The sequence below is a fragment of the Vulpes lagopus genome, chromosome 8, assembly GCF_018345385.1.
Source record: "Vulpes lagopus strain Blue_001 chromosome 8, ASM1834538v1, whole genome shotgun sequence".
Taxonomy (NCBI): Eukaryota; Metazoa; Chordata; class Mammalia; order Carnivora; family Canidae; genus Vulpes; species Vulpes lagopus.
Window position 1 is genome coordinate 124,948,463 of NC_054831.1, and position 21,623 is coordinate 124,970,085.

Below are 21,623 nucleotides of genomic sequence, written 5' to 3' on the forward strand. Positions count from 1 at the left end.
ATCTTCGCATTTCTTATGTATCCTTATTTTTGTGTTCCCTGTGTCTCTCACCAGAGCATAAGCTCCAAAAGAACCTCTCGTTCCTTGTCCTGTCCCTAAGGGACAGGTATTTAGAAGCTGCCCCATAAATAGTTGTTAAATAGATCAAGAGATGAACAACTGAGTCCTGTAATGATGTCATTCACACCCTGTGCTCTGCATTCTGCTTCCTCAAAGAGAACAGAAGCAGTCTTGCTCCTGCATGAGGATTTGAGGATTGTAGAGCTCCTCTTAGCCCATGGTGAGCGGCTAGTTCAACAATCATGATGATCACAGATCACGTTAGGACTTGGCTTTCCCTGCAATCCTTTTTGAGTTTCATCAAAATCTAGGTGTGCACAGTCGGGGGAGGCTGTACCTGGGAATGTCCACTGTTCGTCCAGCACACTGCAGTAGACACTGGGGTAGCCAGGGCTGGTTCCTTTAAACATATCCATTTCAAAGATGGGAAGACCAGGGCCCAGAAATGCCAAGGTCAAACACACCAGTCCAAAGTTTTACCAGCAGAGAGTTCAGTAGACCTGCAGATTCATTGAGCCTGAAGACAGTCACTCAAATATCTATTGAGCACCTCTTATGTGTCTGGCACTGTGGTGGAAGCTGGGGCATGGCAACTAAAGGCTTAGAGACTCCAAGAAATTATGTAAAAGGCCCAGCCTACCCGACACAGAGCCGCTTCAATGACTTTGAAAGCCAGTCCCTGCTTGGCCAGGCGTGAGAGCGGGGGCATGAGTCAGGGAGAGGAGCTCCAAAGTCCTGGGAGGCAGGGGGAGGGAGAGCTGATCTGGGGCTGGACAAGGAGACTCTGAAGTGGAGGACAGTGTTGACGCTAAGAAGCCAGCTTTGCTGGAGGTAGTCACCTCACCTGCTGTTGGGTTGGACTGGTGCCCGGACATTCGGTGCCTTCAAGTGGAGTGGTTTGTGCCATCTCAACAGTGTGGGACCCAGTCAACAGAGAAGGCCAAAGACCATGCATTCACCCAGGAAACTCCCATGGAGCGCCTGCTGTATGCCACAGCCCCCGCTGAGCCCTGGAGTCACCAGGGTGAGGGAGTCACAGTCCCATCTCTAAGAGTCCTCAGTACTGGTGAGGACACGCAGACATGCAGACAGACCTTCAGAGACCCGAGATCAGGCCACCTTGTCAAGGCAGCACAGACCAGCAAGGAAATTCTCTGGCAGTGCCTCCCAACCCCCTCTTCTGGGACCGTTAAGAACATCATCAGGCCAGGCAGACGCAGTCTCAGTGACACCTCTAGGTCAACATGTGACCATAAGCAAGCGACTTAACACCCCCAACTTCAGTTTCCCCATCTGTAAGATGGGGATCGTAACAGTACCTGCTTAGGCGGCCCTGTGAGGATTTGATGAAGTAAGCCGTGAACGCTCTTGGCCTTCAGGTGCCGAAGAAATGGTGAGCACTCCGGTGGCCTGTGGCCTGCTGCGGCCTACAGTCACCACCATCCGGTCCCACTGGCTCTTGTCTTGGCTGGAGTCAGGCAGTCGTGCAACAAACACGGGTGGGGCACTGGTTCTGCGCTCGGCCCGGTGCCCGGCAGGGGGGGGAACAAAAATAAGTAAGACTCAGCCCCCACCCAGGCGTTGTTCACCATCCAGGGAGAAGCAGATAGAGCAATAAATATACTTGTTATAGGGGTAACAAAACGCGGCCCATGTTATTACAGATCTAGTCGAGGCACGGTAGACCGTTCTCCGAGGCGGCCTCATTTGCACCTCGCAAAGGTCCTTTACAAGGTACACATGGTATCCCGATTTCACGGATGAGCAAACTGAGGCTCAGAGAGGCAAATCTACCTGCCAAGGGTCATAGAGACTGTCTCTAGAACCTATGCTCTGTCTTCACAAAAGCAAATCTTGTTTCTCCAAAGTCTTGTGCAAAGGCTGGCTCACTCAGTCAGAGCACTTATTGCACCCCTGCTGCATGCCAAGTCTGGACCTAGGTATAGCAGGAGGGGAGCTGAACGGGGCATGGCCCCTGCCCCCACTTCTAGCTGGGGCTCTGGAACACCCATGAGGGACCTTTGGGCACTAGTCTAGGCTTCCCCTCATTAAAGTGCCCGGAGGGCTGCCGGGAAAGGCCCAGGGAGGGAGGCTGTGACAGCTTTAGGCCCCCAGGGCCACCAGGCCTGGCTCTGACTCACCACCCACACCTGGTGCTGGCCTCAGGCAGCCACGCTGCTGGAAATAGACCTGGGGCAGAGAGAGCAGGAGCAGGGGAGGGCAGGGCGGGGGTGGGCAGGGAGGTGGCACCTGCATGCGTGGCTGCCATTCCCACCCTCCCCACCAGGAAGCAGAGAAACGTCATCCAACAGAAGCCACCGGAACTGAGCTGGGCTGGGAAGGCTCCTGGGGGCTGAAGACCCCCGCCTACCTGGGAGGCTGCCCCGAAGCAGTGAGAGTTGCAATAAAAATAGTGGCGATGCCTCACTTCCCACAACTCTCGGGGTTCTCGAGCGCTTGCTGTGTGCCCGGCTGGCCTCAGTAAATGCTTTGCATGTATTGGTGATCTCACTGAACTCCCACGGCTCCCCGGGAGCTTGTACTGTGATTAAGCCTGTTCTGCTGATGAGGAACTTGAGGTTCAGAGAACCACAGTATGTTGCCTAAGACAACACGGCCCCTGCATTAGGCGTCTTACCATTGCTCAGCTTCAGCCCACGTCTGATCATGTTGCCTCCCTGTCTAAAACCTGCGTTGGCTCCCTATTGCCCTCAAGATAAAATGTATTCAAGGACCTTCGTCACCGGGCTGGCTCTTTCCACTTCCCCAGCCTCGTTGCTCATCAATCTCTGCGTGGGCAGGTCAGGACACTTCCCAAGGCTCGCTCTCCCGGTGGGCAGGGTAACACTGCTGCACGGTGATGAGGGTGAAGGGGCTGATGCGTGTGAAGTACCTAGCGGGGCCCTTGGTGCATAGGTGGTGTTTGGTAGCCCTTCCTGCTCTGCTACCAACTCTGAGCCGGAGGCTGGGGCGGAGTTGGTGGTGTGTGAGGGGGTCTCTGCTTTCACCAAGGCTGGGGTCAAGGGCTTTAGGGTGGTCCAGCCCAAGGACTGTCAGGGCTCGTGGAATTTATCATGTTGAGAAATCCTGAAATACTTCAGGGCAGTGGTAGTTGGAACTAGGGGAGGTCAAAAAAGGCAAAGGAACTATTGGTAGAAATGTAAAGTGGTACAACTACTGGGCTGGCAATTCTTCAACAAATTAAAAATTCAATTACCACATGATCGAGCAATTCCACTTCTGGGTGTATGCCTAAAAGAATTGAAAGCAGGGTCCCAAAGAGATATTTTTATACCAGTGTTTACAGCAGCAGCATTATTCACAATAGCTAAAACATGGAAGCAACCCAAATGTCTGTCAACAGATGAATGCATAAACAAAATGTGTTCCATGCATACGATGAAATATTATTCAGCCTTAAAAAGGGGAGAAATTCTGACATGCTACAACATGGATGAACCTTGAGGATATAGCATGGAGTGAAACAAGTCAATCACAGAAAGGCAAATACCATGTGATCCCATTTATTTTTTCTTTAAAGATTTTATTTTTTAAGTAATCTCTACACCCAGCATGGGGCTCGCACTCACATCCTCGAGATCAAGAGTCACATGCTCCTCTGATGGAGCCAGCCAGGCACCCCAGTGTGATCTCACTTACAAGGGGTACTCAGGGTAGTCAGATTCAGAGAGCCAAAAGGTCGAATGGAGGGGGACCTGGCCGGCTCCCTTGGAGGAGCATGCAACTCTTGATCTCAAGGATGTGAGTGTGAGCCCCACGTAGGGTGTAGAGATTATTTAAAAATAAATCTTAAAAAAAAAAAAGAGTCAAATGGAGGGTGCCAGGGGCTGTGGGGGAGGGGGGCGGGGACAGAGTTTCAGATTCACGAGATGAAAAGGTTTGGAGATGGATGGTGGTGAGAGCTGCACACTTATGAGTATCTTGAATATCACTGAACTGTACACCTAAAAATGGTTAAGATGGTACATTTATTGTACTTTGCCACAATAAAACAAAAATGGAAAAAAAGGGGCAAAAGAAACCAACTTTCATAATTGGCTTTTTTTTTTTTTTATCCTCACCACAATCTACAAGGTAGATGCATATACCCACTCTACACTTGATCTTAGCCAAAAGGCTGAGAAGCGATAGATGTATCCACTCTACAGGAAGGAAAGCTGAGGTCAGAAGAGGGAAGAGTCACCAGGGAATCAGGGACAGCCAGATCTGGGACCAGGTCTGTCAGGCTCCAAAGCCCATATTGTTGTTCTGTCTGCACCCAGCAGTTCTCTATTCTGGAGAATAGAGAGCATCGGCTTAGGAGAAGAGGGCCCGTGTGCATATGTGTGTGTGTGTGTGTGTGTGTGTGTGAGTGTGTGTTCCCGCGTGCACACAAAGAGCTTGGATGGAGGCCTAAGGCAGGATGGTTCAAACTGCAGGCACATGAGTGCCGCGAGTGGAGGTGAGTAGCTGGGGTGAGGTCAACTGTGGCATGAGGAGAAGACTGGTCTGGCTCCTTCCTCCCCGCCCCCGACTCCCCAGATGAGAAAATCGAGGACCTGTGTCTTACCCAGGCCTCCACGATGCAGGGAGGCTGAGGAAAGAAGGAAGGAGGACCCAGGTTGCCCGCAGCCGCCACCCCTCTCTGCCCCCTCCACTCCCCCAGGGCCACACCCCCACCCCCCACCCCCAGGCTCCGCCTGGTCTTCTGCCTTACAGGTGGGAGTGACTCAGGCTGGGGACCTGCTCTGGTGGCCCTGGCCCCTGGACCACAACGGAGCTCTGGGCCTCTCAGCTGTGATGTCAGTGGGCCCTTCCTTCCTCCCACATCTGCTTGAAAGGTCACCTATTTTAAACTCTGTCTCACCCCACCCTGTCCCTTCCCCCCCAAAAAAGGATGACTTTTTCTAACCTATGTCAACCGTTCAGTTCAATATCCAAACAGCTTTCTGGGCTGGTGCCCATCACCAAGGCCTCCACTGGCAGAGAACTCCAAGCCCTGAAGAGTCCCCAGGCTGCAGAAGCCCACCCCACCCGCTTTTCTTTTAGTAGACAATTTCCTGCGGATCTGCTGCATGCCAAGCACTGTCCTAGGCCCCCAGGGGTAGATCCCTGCCTTCCCGGAGCTTATGTTCTCATAGAGGCAAACAGACAACAAATAAAGAAGTCAACAAATATAGCAACAAGATAATTTCTAAATATGACTGGTGCAGTAGAGAAAGCAAAACAGGCCAGAAGATAGTGGTTGAGCGGCTACCAAGAGTGGTTAAGGAAGGCTTCTCGGAGGAGGTGACAAAGATGTAAGGGAGAAAATCCCAAGGAGAGGGAAAAGCAATTGCAAAGGCCTTAAGGTGAGAATGGATAGGAATGTTAGCAATTTTCCAGGTGGGGTTCCCCAACCAACAGTGTCACCTGGGAATTAGTCAAAAATGTAAATTCCGGAGCTCTTGGCTGGCTCCAAAGAAGAGTGTGTGACTCTTGATCTCGGGGTTGTGAGTTTGAGCCCCACGTGGGGTGTAGAGATTACGTAAAAATAAGTAAATAACTAAATAGATAAACAAATAAAATGTAAATCCTTGGGACCCATCCCAGATCTACCAGACGATTCTGGGGGTGGAACCCAGCAAGCTGGGTTTTTAACAAGTCCTCCAGGTGATTTTGATGCACCTTCAAGTTTGAGGGTCACCGGGGTAGAGGTCAGGAAGAGAGCTGTGTGTGGCTGGAGTGTGGTGCTGGGGAGAGGGCAAGCCACCCCTCGGCCTCATTCTTGCTTTTCCCGTTCCCTTGCCTCACCTCCTGGCCCACTCTAGGCAAAGCCGAAAGCTCTTCCAAGGCCCCTCACTGCACTCTGGGGGAAATCACACCTTTCAGCTGGGCTTGTGAGAGAGGCCACCAAATATCTACGTCCAGCCTCATCCTTCACCCTTCTCCCTCTCAAATCTTATGCTCCCAAATAAAGCTGTTGTTCTACTCCTCCCTACTGTTCCCTTGGTCAATATACTCAATAGAATAGTTGTGATTTACTTCATTTAGCTATAATTTTCTCCCAGCCTTCAAAACATAACTCAGGACTCATCTCTTTCAGGAAGGCCTCCCTGATTGCCTAATCAGGGTGACGGACTCCTCTCAGCTTCCTCACCAGCCAGCCTCCATGCTTCCCCATCATGTTCATCACGTAGGTTTGATATTATCTGCAGGTAGAAGATTTGTTTTGTTTTTTAATTTCCAGATTTATTGAGGTATAACTGACATACACATAACATTGTATTAGTGTCGGGTGTACAGTATGATTTGATATATGTATATATTGTGAAATAATCACCACGATACATTTAGTTAACACCCATTACCTCACGTAGTGACAAATGTTTTTCCTTAATGAGAAGGCTTAAGATCTACTCTCTTGGCAACTTTCTTTTTTTTTAAATATTTTATTTATTTATTCATGAGAGATACAGAGAGAGAAAGGCAGAGACACAGGCAGAGGGAGAAGCAGGCTCCATGCAGGGAGCCTGATGTGGGACTTGATCCCGGGTCTCCAGGATCCTACCCTGGGCCAAAGGCAGGCGCTAAACCACTGAGCCACCCAGGGATCCCTCTTGGCAACTTTCAAAAGCACAATACAGTTTTATAAACTATAGGCACCGTGCTGTACATGATCTCCCCAGAACTTACTTATAACGGAAGTTTGTACCTTTTGGCCACCTTCACTCAATTTGCTCCACCTCCAGGTTGTTTTTTCCTTTTTTTTTTTTAAGATTTTATTTATTTGACCGATAGTGAGCACAAGCAGGTGGAGCAGCAAAGGGAGAAGGAGAAGCAGGCTCTCTGCTGAGTAGGGAGCCTGATGCAGGGCTCAATTGCAGACCTAAGCTGAAGGCAGGTGCTTAACCAACTGAGTCACCCGGGCACCTCCCCAAGTTATTTTTTTAAATGAATTCTTTTCTTTTTTTATTTTTATTTTTTAAAGATTTTATTTATTTATTCATGAGAGATGCACACACAGAGAGAGAGAGGCAGAGACACAGGTAGAGGGAGATGCAGGCTCCATGCAGGGAGCCCGATGTGGGACTCGATCCGGGGTTTCCAGGATCAAGCCCTGAGCTGAAGGCGGTGCTAAACCACTGAGCCACCCAGGCTGCCCTAAATGAATTCTTTTCTATTTAATGACATAGATAATATGTGAACATGTTCTTATTTAAATTTTTTTTGCACATACAGATACAGTAAAAGACCTTTTTGATGCAGTTTGGGGTCTATTCATTTCTACATTTTTCTGGGCACTGCCCATATACATACAGACCTACAGAAGCTTAAGATTCATTTTGTGTATTTTTCCCCCATGTGTCAATGGAATAATTTGGGTGAGTATTGTTTCAGAATTTGTTTTCTTGACTTACCAATGTCTTGGAGGCCATGTATGCCAGAACTCGGAGACCTACCTGACTATTTAACTCCCATACGGTATTCCAAAGGATGATGTATTGTCATTTTTCATCATTCTTCAAATGCATTAATCATATTTCTTGCTTTCTGCATGTAATGATGCTTTGACGCCCTGAGATCTTTCTAATCCTAGAGAAACCACCTTTCCTAGGGCTCACTAATTACTAGAGATAGTAGACAAGTTTGCCCGAGAACCCATCTTTCGTGTACAAATCAACCAATCCAGAGCCCACACCCCCAACCACCCTACCTAACTCCCGCACACTAAGTCAATATTCCCCCTGCCCTAAATCACCCCAGGGCCAGGCACTGGACCACTAGACACCACCTGCTAGCCCAAAGCTTGCCAACATTAGCTAAGTTCAAATTTACCTACCCTAGCTTGCCCATTCCTTTCCAAGGAAACCACAACCAAGGTTCTGTGCCCTATTCTCCCCTCACTCCTTCCACCTACTGACCGACCCTAGTGCTTCCTTGTGTGGCCTTGTGTGGTGTGGATTGCCCCACCTCTTTGGAATTAGAAGTAGTAAAACTACTTTCAATGGCATTGGCTTCACTGTGTTGGCACTCACTCATCTCTAGAAATTAAGCCCCGGGTACAATCAAAACACTGAATGATAGACATTTAGAGGTTTCAGTTTCTCATGGTTACAGGAAAAGCTGCCATGATCATCTTTATAAATGCCTCTTTGTACAGATGAGTGAATATTTCTGCAGGAGGTGGAGCTGCCAGGTAATAATTAGCTAATTACTCATTGATCTCCATGAGCAATGCCCCTCCAAACCCAGCCCCTGCTCCCCTGGCCTGTCCATTCCACAGCTATTGCATCCCAGAATGAATGAGACTCAAAATCATGGGGTGGCTCCTGGAAAGGCTTGGTGAGTGCCAAAGACCCTCCACAGTATACAACATCTCCCCTGCTACCAGTCCTCCCTGTCTCCTGAACTTCCTTCCATTTGAAACTTAGCATCACCCGGTCAAGAGAGATTTCCCCTGGAAAGTAGAACATATCAGCCAGAAAGTCAGTGTGAGCTCTCTCAGAATCACGTCACACAGATAGAACATGAGGAGCTTCCAGGCTGGTCAATGCCTGGGGATTTGGGGAGCATGGCATGCCTGCAGAGGATGCAGAAGCTCCATGCCCCTTCTCACATACCTCGCCACACATCTCTTCCATCCTGGTTCCTGAATTATATCCTTTTATAATAAACCAGTAATTCATTGATAATGTTGACCCTGCTTACTGGAAGGCAATGGGCTTCCCGAAGCTTCACTGCTGGGACTCCTGTGGGTGAGGCCAGCTGCGGGGCCTCCCCTCTTCAGCCTACACAGAGCTGCACCATTCAGACATGCCCTGCCACTGAGCTCTGGTGACACTGGCCCATCCAAGTGAGCCTGTGCATTACATCTCTTTGGCTTAAGATATTTAAATATCTCCCTATCTCCCAACCCACTCTAAAGTCTTCATTAAAACATCAAGAAGGAAGGAAGGAAGGAAGGAAGGAAGGAAGGAAGGAAGGAAGGAAGGAAGGAAGGAAGGAAGGAAGGAAGATCATGGTTTTGGGGTCAGAAGACCCAAACAAGTCACTTTGCCTTTCTGAGTTTTGGTTTCCTCACCTCCAGAATATATATAATTCACATAATAATAAAATAATGTATATAAAGTCCCTCACCCCTAGGTATGCTAAAAACAAAAGCAAAACAAAAACAAGGCATGCCCTGTGTTCTCTACGTGCCCCTCCAGACCAGCCCTCCCTTCTGTGCCCAGGGAAGTGCCTGGGCTTCTCTGCTCTCTGGTTTCCACTTGGGTTTGGCCAGTGGAAGCACCAGCAGAAGACCGGTGTTGAAAGGAAGAGAGGGGTTGGGTACTTATTGCCCTGGCTCCCTCCTCCCCACTAGCTGGGTTGACTGTGCAGAGCCCTACCTAAGGCCACAGTTGGTTTCCTACACCTACCGCTCGCCCCTCCAGGCTAACAGAGGCCAGGGCTTCCTGCTGTTGCTGGCCCTGGGTGCACCTCCATCCCTTGACCCTACCAACCCCTTTAGAGATTAAAGCCCTTCATTAAACTCTCTCTCCAGGTGCCCCTTCTGCCAGGCCATCTGTTTCCTGCTGGAACAGTGACTGATGCAAGGAGCAAGTTTCCCTGTTTTTATCAAGGTGTTCTCTCCATCTGTCCCTCCCCACCCTACTGCAGAAAGAAAGTCCCTGTATCCCTAAATGCCTTGGTGCCCCAATCCTCTTCCTGACTTTTATAAGATCGGAGTTTTGTCTGCCCAGCCCTCTTCCTACCAGCCCAGGTGTCCAGGCTCTGGGACCCTGACTCACACCAGTAAACCCATCTGGGACCAGCGGATATACCAGTATCTTCGCTGATCCTGAGAGTCCTCTGAGGGCTAGGAGGTCAGTGCCTCTGCAGGCTTTCCTTCAGGCATTAGTAGTAATAATAACAGTCACCAGGTACTAAGTGCCTATTATATGAACAGGTCCTGTACTAGAACTTTCATTCATTCAGCAAATATTTAGTCACTGATGCCAGGTACCATTCAAAGCCCTGGGGATATAGCAATGAACACACACACACAAGGATGCTGCCCTCTTGGAGCCCTTAGGACATGGGCTTCTGTTGTCCTAGTTATTCCCTGACGAAGGATGTTGAGGTCCAGAAACTTGCCAAAGGCACTCAGCTGGTAAGTGTCTGAGCCAGAATCTGAACCCAGAACCACCCGCCAGGAACCATCATCTCCAAAAAATACAGGAGGATCAGGACCTCCTGTTGGGACGTGCAAAACCCCAACTCTCAGAGAGAGAGGACCTGGGAGGAGGGTGCTCTGGGCTTGGGTGGGGGGGAGGTCAGGGGGGACACAGGGCTCCCATCTGTATTCCAGACGCCTGCCGTGACTAAAACATAGGGTCGGGGCCCCGGGGTGACACAACCAGGGAAGGACGCTCTGTGAAATGGTGCTCCTAGCTATTACTTGTTTGTAATTTCCTTCTTGACGTAACATTTGTGAGTCATGGTCTCAGAACTTGTCTAGTTTCACAATCTGCATAGAGGATTGCAGACACTGTCGTGACTCCTGCCAGCACATTCATTTTTCTTCGTTTGGGACCTCAGGGATTGATTTTGGAAGGTTGGTGGGAGCAAGGCAAGAAAAGGTAAGCGCAAAACTTCGTGTGCCCCTCCAGGGCCAGTTGTGCCACGGGTCCGGAATGGCTAAACATCTGGCCAGAGCTTCCTCTCCCCAAACACAAGCAGACATCCATTTAGTCGAGCACCTACTGTGGGCAGACCATGGATGAGGCAAAGGTGGGCGATGGTTAAAACCACAGGCTTCAGGGGATCCCTGGGTGGCGCAGCGGTTTGGCGCCTGCCTTTGGCCCAGGGCGCGATCCTGGAGACCCGGGATCGAGTCCCACATCGGGCTCCCGGTGCATGGAGCCTGCTTCTCCCTCTGCCTGTGTCTCTGCCTCTCTCTTTCTCTCTCTCTGTGACTATCATAAATAAATAAAAAACTTAAAAAAATTAAAAAAAAAACCCACAGGCTTCAGATCGACTGGATTCAAGTTCCAGATCAAGCACCTTCAGGCAGGGCCGTTCACCCCCCCCCCCCCAAGCCTCAGTTTCCTTACTTGTAGAATAGGGGAAACGATAGTGCCTACCTGACAGGGTTGCTAGGAGGATTAAACAGAGCAGCACATCTAAATGTTTGGAAGAGGATGTGGCGTGTTGCAGGTGTGCGTGCCACGTGAAGCATGAGTACCATCAGCAAACACAAGTCGGGAACAAACACGTGAACGTGTGCACGTCACATGTGTGTATTTATAGTAATAACCGAACTGTACTGCAGGTGGACACTGGGGTAATCACTCTTCTGCCTTCCTGCTGCGCTCTGGCATTTACACAGCACACTTGGCAACCACAGAGAATCACCAGCGTTAATCCTCTCGGTCCTCACCTCTCTGCGGTCTCCGTTCAAATACTGCCCCTTTAGAGGATCCTGTCCAATCGCCCAATCTAACTAGAAACGTCTCTACGCCATTGCCCCTACTCTTCCTACCATAGAACTTACTCTGATATATTCCCATTGACTTACCTGTTATGTGTTTAGGATCGGCCCCTGCCACACAAATGTTAAGTTTCCAGAAGAAAGAGAGTCTGACATCCTGGTCCTGCCTCAATTTCCAAAGCGAAGTATGATGCCCGGCATATAGTAGGTACTTTGAAAATGTTAGTTCAAAGAATAACTTATATGGGCAGCCCAGGTGTCTCAGTGGTTTAGCTCCGTCTTCAGCCCAGGGCCTGATCCTGGAGACCCCGGATCGAGTCCCACATCAGGCTCCCAGCATGGAGCCTGCTTCTCCCTCTGCCTGTGTCTCTGCCTCTGTGTGTGTGTGTGTGTGTGTGTGTGTCTCTCATGAATAAGTAAAAAAAAAAAAAGAAAAAAAGAAAAAAAAGAACTTATACATTCCACCTTCCCAGGAGTTGTTTTCCTAATCCCTGCTTTCCCAGGAAGGTGATGAAGCTCTCCAGCAGGCTGGTATAGCCTCAAGCCTGCTGGAGGGTGGGGGCGGGGGGGTGTCACAGAGTTGGCCTCACCTTGCACCTGAGCTGTGCCCGGGAGAGTGGAGGGATGCGGTGGTGATTGTCAGGTGCGGGGATCAGGGCCGTCTGCCCGCACCCTCTGCTGGCACCCTGGCTCCCAGTTCTAGCCCTGATTCATGAGGAGAGCATGGAGGGGCTGCTGCTTCTCACTTGGCCTGTCTCTTATCTAGAAAACAAAAAGGGTAGAATAGAACCGGAGGGCTTGCTTTTTGGTTTCTTTCAAACTGAGATATAATTCACATACCATGAAGGATCAAAGGGTTTTTTTTTTTTTTTTAACTTTCTTTTGCCACAAAATCTTTTCTTCAGAAATTAAGCTTTATAAGTAGATCTAATACGTAAACAAGATGGAAATGGGGGTGCTTCAGAACCTGGCCTGCTTAGCGTACACCTTGCTCCCACCATGCCACCCCCTCCCCACCCTCAGTGGCCTTGGAGCCATTTCAGTAGGATCCCAGGGCTCGGAGGAACCCGGTTTGACAACCACTGGACAGGAGTCGCTCTTTAGGGTCCCTCCAAGGTGCAGGAGCCCTAGGGAGCGGCGAGGGGCCCTGCTCTCCCAATTTGCAGATGTGAGTTGTTCCTTGAGCTGCGGTCCAGCTGCCTCCCAAGGGTCATGAGAAAGAAGGCAAGGGCAGGCCCAGGGCGCAGGAAGCGTAGCCGGCCAGCTGGGAGGCAGGGACAGGCACTGGTACCGTGGCCTCCTGGATGGGCTGGTGACATCACAACCCCAGGAAGCAGCTGCCCGAGAGGCCCTCGCTGTCCCTCAGGCCCCCTCTGGGAAAATCAGCCACCAGCTGTTGCAGTCCTTTCTCACTCGCTTGCTGCTCTGGACTGTCCCCTCCTGAACCTTCATCTCCAGCGGTGGTGGCGGCGGCCACTTCCTCTCGTGAAGGACCTACTGTGCACTGAGCAGCACCACCCTTATAGCACACGCGATCCGGGTCCTCACATCGTGTTATGAAGTAGGGACCCGCACCATCCCCATTTTACAGATGCCAAACTCAAGGCTCAGAGGGCAAGACAGATGGCAGAAGGCAAACTCCAGAGTCAGGATTTGAACCTGGTTCTGGCTGACTCACCCTATGCTCTCATTGTCAGGTTCAAAGCAGAAAAATGCGGGGTGCAAGGTGAGATCGTAAATTCCAAACCCGGCTTTTTTTTTTTTTTAAGATTTTTATTTATTTATTCACGAGAGATATTCAGAGAGAAGGGCAGAGACACAGGCAGAGGGAGAAGCAGGCTCCATGCAGGCAGCCTGATGTGGGGCTCGATCCCAGGTCTCCAGGATCACACCCTGGGCTGAAGGCAGGTGCTAAACCGCTGAGCCACCTGAGCTGCCCATCTTTTCTTTTTTTTTTTTTTTTTTTTTAAGATTTGTATTTACTTATTTGAGAGAAAGAGAGGAGGCGAGGAGCACAGGGAGAGAGGCAGAGGGAGAGGGAGAAGCAGCCACCTCTTGGAGCAGAGAGCCTCATGCGGGGCTCCATCCCAGACCCTGGGATCATGACTTGTGCAGAAGGAAGATGCATAACAGACTGAGCCCCCTAGGCGCCCCCCAGGCGCTCCCCACCCCATTGGTTTCTTTTCTTAATGAGTGTTCCTGGCCTATTACCCAGGCTGTCTTAGGATGCCTGGAAAGGGCTTACCACACTGCCTGGCATTCTCTACACATGTTAGCTATACATGAAAGACTACACGTAATCATGATGAAAAAATAAAATAAAGTGGGGAAAAAAGAGGTTAGTTATAACTATGACTCTCTCCATTTTGCACAGAAAGAACCCGAGGCTCAGAAGAGCAGAGTCATCCATCAAGACCACAGAACAGGTAGGTGCCAAAGCCGGGGGGTGGGACCCCAGAGTTGAGGCTGCTCCCATTAAGCCCTAAATTTCTCGATGCCTGGGTGGCTCAGTGATTGAGCATCTGCCTTTGGCTCAGGGTGTGATCCCGGGGCCTGGTATCGAGTCCCACATGGGGCTCCCCACAGGGGGCCTGCTTCTCCCTCTGCCTCTCTCTCTCTCTCTGTGTCTCTCATGAATAAATAAATAAAATTTTTAAAAAAACAAATAAGCCCTGAATTTCTTAGCTAGGATTATCCCCCACTCACACCCCGTATTAGTCTCCTAGGACTGCTATACCAAAGGACCACAAAGTTGGTGATTTAAAACAATAGAAATGGATTCTCTCACAGTTCTGGAGGCCAGCAGTTGAAAAGCAAGGTCTCAGCAGGGTTGGTTTCCTCTGAAGGCTCTGAGAAAGAATCCTCACCTCCAGCTTGTGGTGGCTGCCAGCATTGGTACCGTTCCTTGTCTTCGGGCCCCACGACTCCAATCTTTGCCTCGGTCTTCACTAGCCCTTCTTCTCTCTATGTTTCTGGGTCTCAGATCTCTCATTTCCTGTATAAGAACACCGGTCCTTGGATTTAGGGCTCACCCTAAGTATAGGATGATCCTGTTTTTTTTGTTTTTGTTTTTTTAAGATTTTATTTATTTATTCATGAGAGACACATACAGAGAGAGAGGCAGAGACACAGGCAGAGGGAGAAGCAGGCTCCATGCAGGGAGCCGGACGTGGGACTCGATACCGAGTCTCCAGGATCATGCCCTGGGCCAGGCAGTGCTAAACCGCTGAGCCACCCGGGCTGCCAGGAAGATCCTGTTTTGAGAGCCTTAATTACATCTCTAAATAGCCTATTTCCAACTAGAGTCACATTCGCAGGTACCAGGGTTAGAATTTGGACATATCTTCTGGGGGGGACATAGTTCAACACACTACATCACCACTTCTCCCCTAGTTCAGCAAATCACTGAGCACCAGCAATGTGCCAGCCTTGAACCCAACAGGCATATTACATTCATGGTCTAGGGGAAGAGGCAGACAGACACACATAACGGTGGGATTTTTTTTTTTTTTTAAGATTTCACTTATTTATTCATGAGAGACACACACACACACAGAGGCAGACACAGGCAGAGGGAGAAGTGGCTCCATACAGGGAGCCGATGTGGGACTTGATCCCGGGACTCCAGGATCACACCCTGGGCCAAAGGCAGGCCTAAACCCCTGAGCCACCCACGCATCCCATGGTGGGATGGTTTTTAAATCAAGCATACAAATAAACACTATGAACCACGAAAGAAAGCAAGTAATAATGTCTGGAATGGGATGAAGAAGGGAACATGGTATGTGTCCTATCAATCAATAGATATTTAGGGGCGCCTGGGTGGCTCAGTCAGTTGGGTGTCTGCCTTTTTGGCTCAGGATGTGATCCCAGAGTGTGGGGATGGAGCCCCGCATCGGGCTCCCTGCTCTGCGGGGAGCCTGTTTCTCCTCCTCCCCCTGCTTGCAGCTCCCTCTGCTTGTACTGTCTCTCTTTGCCAAATAAATAGATGAAATCTTTAAAAAAAATTTTTTTAGCAGGATACATTTATTAAACACCATGTACAAGATTCCTAGGGAAAAAATATGTGTCTGAAGACAAGCAACACAGAACTGAAGAATGAGCCTGAACCTTAGCTTTTGAGGCAGAAAGACCACAAAGGCAGGCTTTAACCTATCTGTGCCTCTGTTTCCTCACTTGTAAAATGGGGATACTAACAGCACTTGCCTCACAGTTATTACTGTATTGAAGTGAAATCATTCAAGCATTCAGTCAGCGAATATTTATTGTACATCTTCTATGGGCCAGGCATGTAATGTATAGTAAGGAGTTAACAAGCTGCCTGACACCATAACCACTTAATGTCAGTCTTTATGCTCTTTGTCCTAATTCACAAGTTAGGTTAAAGTTTGGGACAGAAATACGTGAGAGGTCACAAGGCAGGACAGGCTAAAAGCCAAGAAGAGAGCACGAGATCTGTGCATTTAGGAATAGTGGAAAAAAAAAAAAAAAGGAATAGTGGGGACACAGCCAGGAGGTCTGCAAATGCTTCCTGGGGGAAACGGGCTTGGAATCAGACCCTGAAGGATAGATAAGAAGGGGAGGAGGGAAGACTCTCTGGGGCAACAGTGGCATGAAAGTAAGATCCGGGTATGAGGAAATCGGTTGATAAGAAAAGCAGGTTTGAGCTCGACCCTTCCTGCAGCATTCTGGGCTTTTGGGTGGGGGGCAGCTAGAGCACCAGTGAAAGAAATTTCTAAACCCAAAAGGAGCGATCAAGGGTAAGCACAGAGGAGACTGTACTTAACCATATCACAAGTGTTTGCATTTCTTTAAATTTTGCTCCAATGTTAGTATCACTTTTTCTGCAGGGCGTTTCCTGCAGGGACTAGTTCCATACATTTCTAGTAATTTAGTTTGCGTGTCTTTCCTATTCAGCAAGGCTCCTTGAAGGCAGAGGCTGCCTCTTAGCCCAGTGCAACCCTGGTGTCCAGCTCAGTAAGCACTCAATAAGCATTTCATTGAGTGAATAAATACTGCGATATTTCTGTTTTACGCAGGAGCATGAAACTTTGGAGGGCATGCTAAAATTAACGTTTCCTAACCTGGGGACAAGTCCTCTTGATCTGCACCATCTCCAAGCCAGGCAGGATTGTTTAGTTGGAGACAGCTACTAGACAGCTGGAATGACCAGCCTGGAATCCAGCAGCCTGGAATCATACAGAGGCCTTGCTAAACTAAACCTTACGAACTCACATCAGTTGAGGTGGTGTTGCTTTAAACTCAGCCAACCAAAGGTAGATGCAAAAGACTTTCTTAAAACAAGCCAGCACCTTGAGACTTGAAACAGAACAGAAAGGGAATTCATAGGACTCAGCCTTGTCTCCTGGCTGGAGACCCTGAGATCTGGGGATGCTGGCTAGGCTCTGTGTTGAGATAAGAAATGCCAGCTTCTTTAAGGTTTATTTTGTTTTTGGAGCCACCAGATCCAGTGGGCGGATCATGCCTTGAAATAGAAGCATCTCGAAAAGCCTGTGAATCATTTCTTAGTGCCGGCCTGCAAGGTTTCATATCCTGTTCTCGGCATTACCTTGGGTGCTGTGAGCGTGTGTGCGCGCGCGTGTGTGTATTGTTTTCGGGGTTGTTTGCTTAGGATTTGGTTTTGAAACTTTTACTTTCTTTTAATAGCTTCTTTCTTTCTTTCTTTCTTTCTTTCTTTCTTTCTTTCTTTCTTTTTTTTTTTAAAGCTGGGAGAATTTTTCAAATGGTTTTTGCGAGAAAGTTCAAACCCTGGAATGACTAAGTCTCTGGAAGAATTTGGACTTTGTGAGGGGAATTTGTTGGTATTTGGTATGAATCACCCGGTCACTGATTTCTGCAGTGAGGAGATCTTTTGGAAAGCTTTTAGGTCAACCCCCTCAGTGCACACATGGGAAACTGAGGCTAGGGGAGGTGAGGGGTTCGGCCAAGGCCACACAGCATGTCAATGGAAGAGAGGAGACTAGAACGTAGGTCTGACTCCTTGGAACCAGCTTCGAGTTTGCGAGAAGCTCTCATGCACACAGTCTACATTTAGGTGGGCACATCTTCAAGATCAGTAAAGGAACAGAAAGAGAAAGAGGGTTCTGAAGTGTTGCAATTCAAAGAGTGTAGGTTTAGAAGGGGCAGAAAAGGGAATGAATGTGTGAAGGCATTCTGTATGCATTACCCAGTTTAATCCTCCCCAGATCCTATTAGAGCAGTGGTTCTCAACCAGGGTTGATTTTGCTCCCAGGGGACCTTTGGCAAGGTCTGAAGATGCTTTTGTTTGTCACAACTTCTGAAGGGGGTTTGCTACTGCATCTCTCAGGTAGGGGCCAGGGACGCCACTAAAATCCTACAACGCACAGGACAGCCCCCACAGCAAATGTCACATGTCAGTAGTGCCAGAGCTGGGAAGCCCTGCTCTGGTGAGGACACTGAAATCCGCTACCTCAATTTAACAGCTGAGAAAGCAGAGGCTCGGAAAGTATAGCCACTCATGGGGTCTTAGGCAGATTCCCTAACTTCTCTGTGCTTCATTTTCCCACATCTATAAGATGGAGCTAACACCACTTGTTACGATGTTTAAGCAAGTTAACATTTGTCAATCACTTAGAACAGTGCCTGGCATAGATTATTATATGACTTGTTGCTAAAAAGATAATAATAATGAAAATGGGCCAGCACACACAGAAAATAAGTGGAAGAATTATAATGAAAGTCTAGGGGTCACTTAAGGGCATGGGAGCTAGAAGATGGAACTGCTTCTGGGGTGTGCAGGGTTTTGTGAACAGGTGAGGCACGTGGCTGCCCAGGTGACATTTCCATCCTCGTGGCCATGAAGTTTTCCTTCCCAAAACTGCTACCTTAAATGCAACTTCATCTTTTTATGTTAAAATGATATGCACTGTTAAACATGAATACCTTGGGCAAGCCTGACACAGCGAGCCACTACGAGCCATCAGTAACTGCTCGTGATAGATTGGTTGACGAGTTCCTTCCCAGCAAGGCGGCCTGCCATTCCCCCCCCAGCACCCCTGAACCACCAGTCATGCCCACACCCACCAGCACCAACCCCACATCCTGCCCCCACTTGCACCCCATATGAAGACCTGCTCCTGACCTTCCCACCTTCGGCTCTGACAGCCCTTTCACCCAGCCCAGGGCCCAGTCCCTGCTCATTTACTTTGACCCTCTAATCCTGGCCTCAATCAAGGATCCTATTCCTCCCGTGGCAGCTGATACCTGCCAGCTCTCTGAGTGGTGACCATGGCCTGCCTGCTCAGCCCAAGTCTCTCAGGGTGCTGGGATGGAAACCAGGCACAGATCTGGACTCTGGGATGGAAACCAGGCACGGATGTCTCCCCTCTGCCTGGGATCCACCTCACAAGCCCGCCCCTTACTACAACAGGTGCCACTGACCGAGAATTTTAAGCTAAGTATCTCCTGTGCTTACAATAGTTCTCACCAGCTGTGCCCCACTCTCTCAATCCCAGATCTCACTGGGCTAAAATCAAGGTGTTCGCAGGTTCAGTGTTCCCTTCTGGAGGCTCTAGAAAAGGATCCATTTCCTTGCCTTTTCCACCGTCTAGAAGCCACTGACATTCCTTGGTTCATGGTCCATTCTTCCATTTTCAAAGCCAGCAGCATGGCACCTCTCTGACCCTGTTTCCATGTCATCTCTTTCTCTGACTCTCCCCTTCTGTCTCCCTCTTCCACTTTTAAGGACACTTGTGATTACATTGCACCCAAAAAATAATCCGGGATACCTTTCCTATTTTAAGATCAGCTGATTAGCGACCTTCTGCAACCTCAGTTTCCACGTGCCATGTAACAGAGCACATGCACAGGTTCCAGGGATGAGGATGTAGACATCTTTGGAGAGGTCATTAAACTGCTGGCCACATTAACCAGCAGAGAGTGGTGGGAACCATCTAACAATCCAGACAACACATCCTCCTCCTAATCCAGGGAGCTGCCCCAGCTGATTTCATCACACATGAATACAGGTTCACTATGGCTGGATCTACCAATATTTCTCTTTCTTTTTCTTTCTTTCTTTCTTTCTTTCTTTCTTTCTTTCTTTCTTTCTTTCTTTCTTTCTTTCTTTCTTTCTTTCTCTTTCTTTCTTTCTTTCTTTCTTTCTTCTTTCTTTCTTTCTTTCTTTCTCTCTTTTTTTCTTTCTTTTTTAAGATTTTATTTATTTATTCATATCAGACACACACAGAGAGAGAGAGAGAGAGAGAGAGAGAGAGGAAGGCAGAGACACAGGCAGAGGGAGAAGCAGGCTCCATGCAGGGAGGCCGACGTGGGACTCCAGGATCACACCCCGGGCTGAAGACGGTGCTAAACCGGCTGGGCCACTGGGGCTGCCTTCTTTCTTTTCTTTTCTTTCTTTCTTTCTTTCTTTCTTTTTCTTCCTTTCCTTTCCTTTCCTTTTCTTCCTTTCCTTTCCTTTCCTTTCCTTTCCTTTCCTTTCCTTTCCTTCCTTTCCTTTTCTTCTTTTCTTTCCTTTCCTTTCTTTCCTTCCTTCCTCTTTCTCTCTTTCTTTTAGAATAGGCTCCATGCCCAGCATGGAGCCCAACATGGGGTTTGAGCTCATGACCCTGAGATCCAGATCTGAGCTGAGATCAATAATTGGATCCTTAACCAACTAAGCCACCCAGGTGTCCCTGGATCTACCAGCATTTCAAATGAAACTGGAAATTTAGTGTTTTAGGTGAAATTTTCCAATTTTGAAATAATTTGTTAAGGCCCCCTCAATTTTTTTTATGGGCTAGGTTTGGCCTGAGGCCACTCAGGTGTGACCTCCAGATCCACCTTCACCCTATCAGCTGTAGTGAGACAATGAGATGTTCTCTGGATTTACAGGCTCTGCAGGCTCTGGGGGATGAGGAACAAGCTGGGGTGGGAGGGAATGTGGTCAGGAGCATCGCGGGGTACCGGTGGGGATTCCTGGGGGGAAGTTTGGAGGGAGAGGGGACCAACCATTTCCCTAAGGGACCAACCATCACCTGCAGGAAGCAGTGATGCATCAAAGGGTACAGGAAATCAGGCAGAGGCTGACCTGAAGAAATCAACCAGAGTAAGGTAGGCTTTATGCCTCATGACTTCAGAACAAATTAAGCACACACTTTCTAATTTCAAAAGGTATCAGTTCTTCCCTTCCCCTTGAAAAAACTAGCAAGACTGGCAGGTTGGGGGATGGCAGGAATGGGGGGTGAGAAGGAGGCTTTTCACCGTGTGCCTTTTCATGCTTTCTGAATTTTGAGTCAGGTGTGTTCCCTATTTAAAACATTACATTGAGATCCTCTTATAAATTTAAAAATATTTCCATATACGATAGTTCATGTGAAAGGTATAAACATAAATATAGTTGTCATCGTGACTCTACTGCACTCCCATGAAGATGATATGTGCGACCTCATTGCAAACAGGTTTAGAAATGGTGAAATGGGGACGCCTAGGTGGCTCAGTGGTTCAGGAACCCCAGGATAAAGTCCCACATCAGGCTCCTCATGGGGAGTCTGCTTCTCCCTCTGCCTGTGTCTCTGCCTCTCTCTCATGTCTCTCATGATAAATAAAATCTTTAAAAAAAATGGTGAAATGTTGAAAAATTCCTTTGAACTTGTCATCTTACTGACTGCTGCTTTTCCTTATCCTCACACACCAGGACTTCAGGAAACCAGACTGGAGTCTTCTTTTTTAAGAAGTGTCTACACCCAATGTGGGGCTCGAACTCACAACCCTGAGACTGGGGTCTTCTTGAGTTCTATTCTATTCCATTCTAAATGGCAAAAAGCAGGGTGCCTGGCTGGCTCAGGCAGTAGAGCAACTCTTGGTCTTGGGGTTATGAGTTCAAGCCCCACATTGGCCTAGAGTCTACTTTTTTTTTTTAAGATTTTATTTATTTATTCATGAGAGACACACACAGAGAGAGAATGAGAGAGGCAGAGACACAGGCAGAGGGAGAAGCAGGCCCCATGCAGGGAGCCCAACGTGAGACTCGATTCTGGGTCTCCAGGATCACGCCCTGGGCGGAAGGCAGCGCTAAACCGCTGAGCCACCTGCGCTGCCCTGGCCTAGAGTTTACTTAAATAAATAAATA

At 48.7% G+C, this 21,623-nt stretch overlaps 1 pseudogene; it reads right to left on the minus strand.

Moving 5' to 3' along the window:
• Nucleotides 1-4,038: 4,038 nt before the first annotated feature.
• Nucleotides 4,039-4,210, minus strand: LOC121498411 (annotated as a pseudogene).
• Between the last annotated feature and the right edge of the window lie 17,413 nt (nt 4,211-21,623).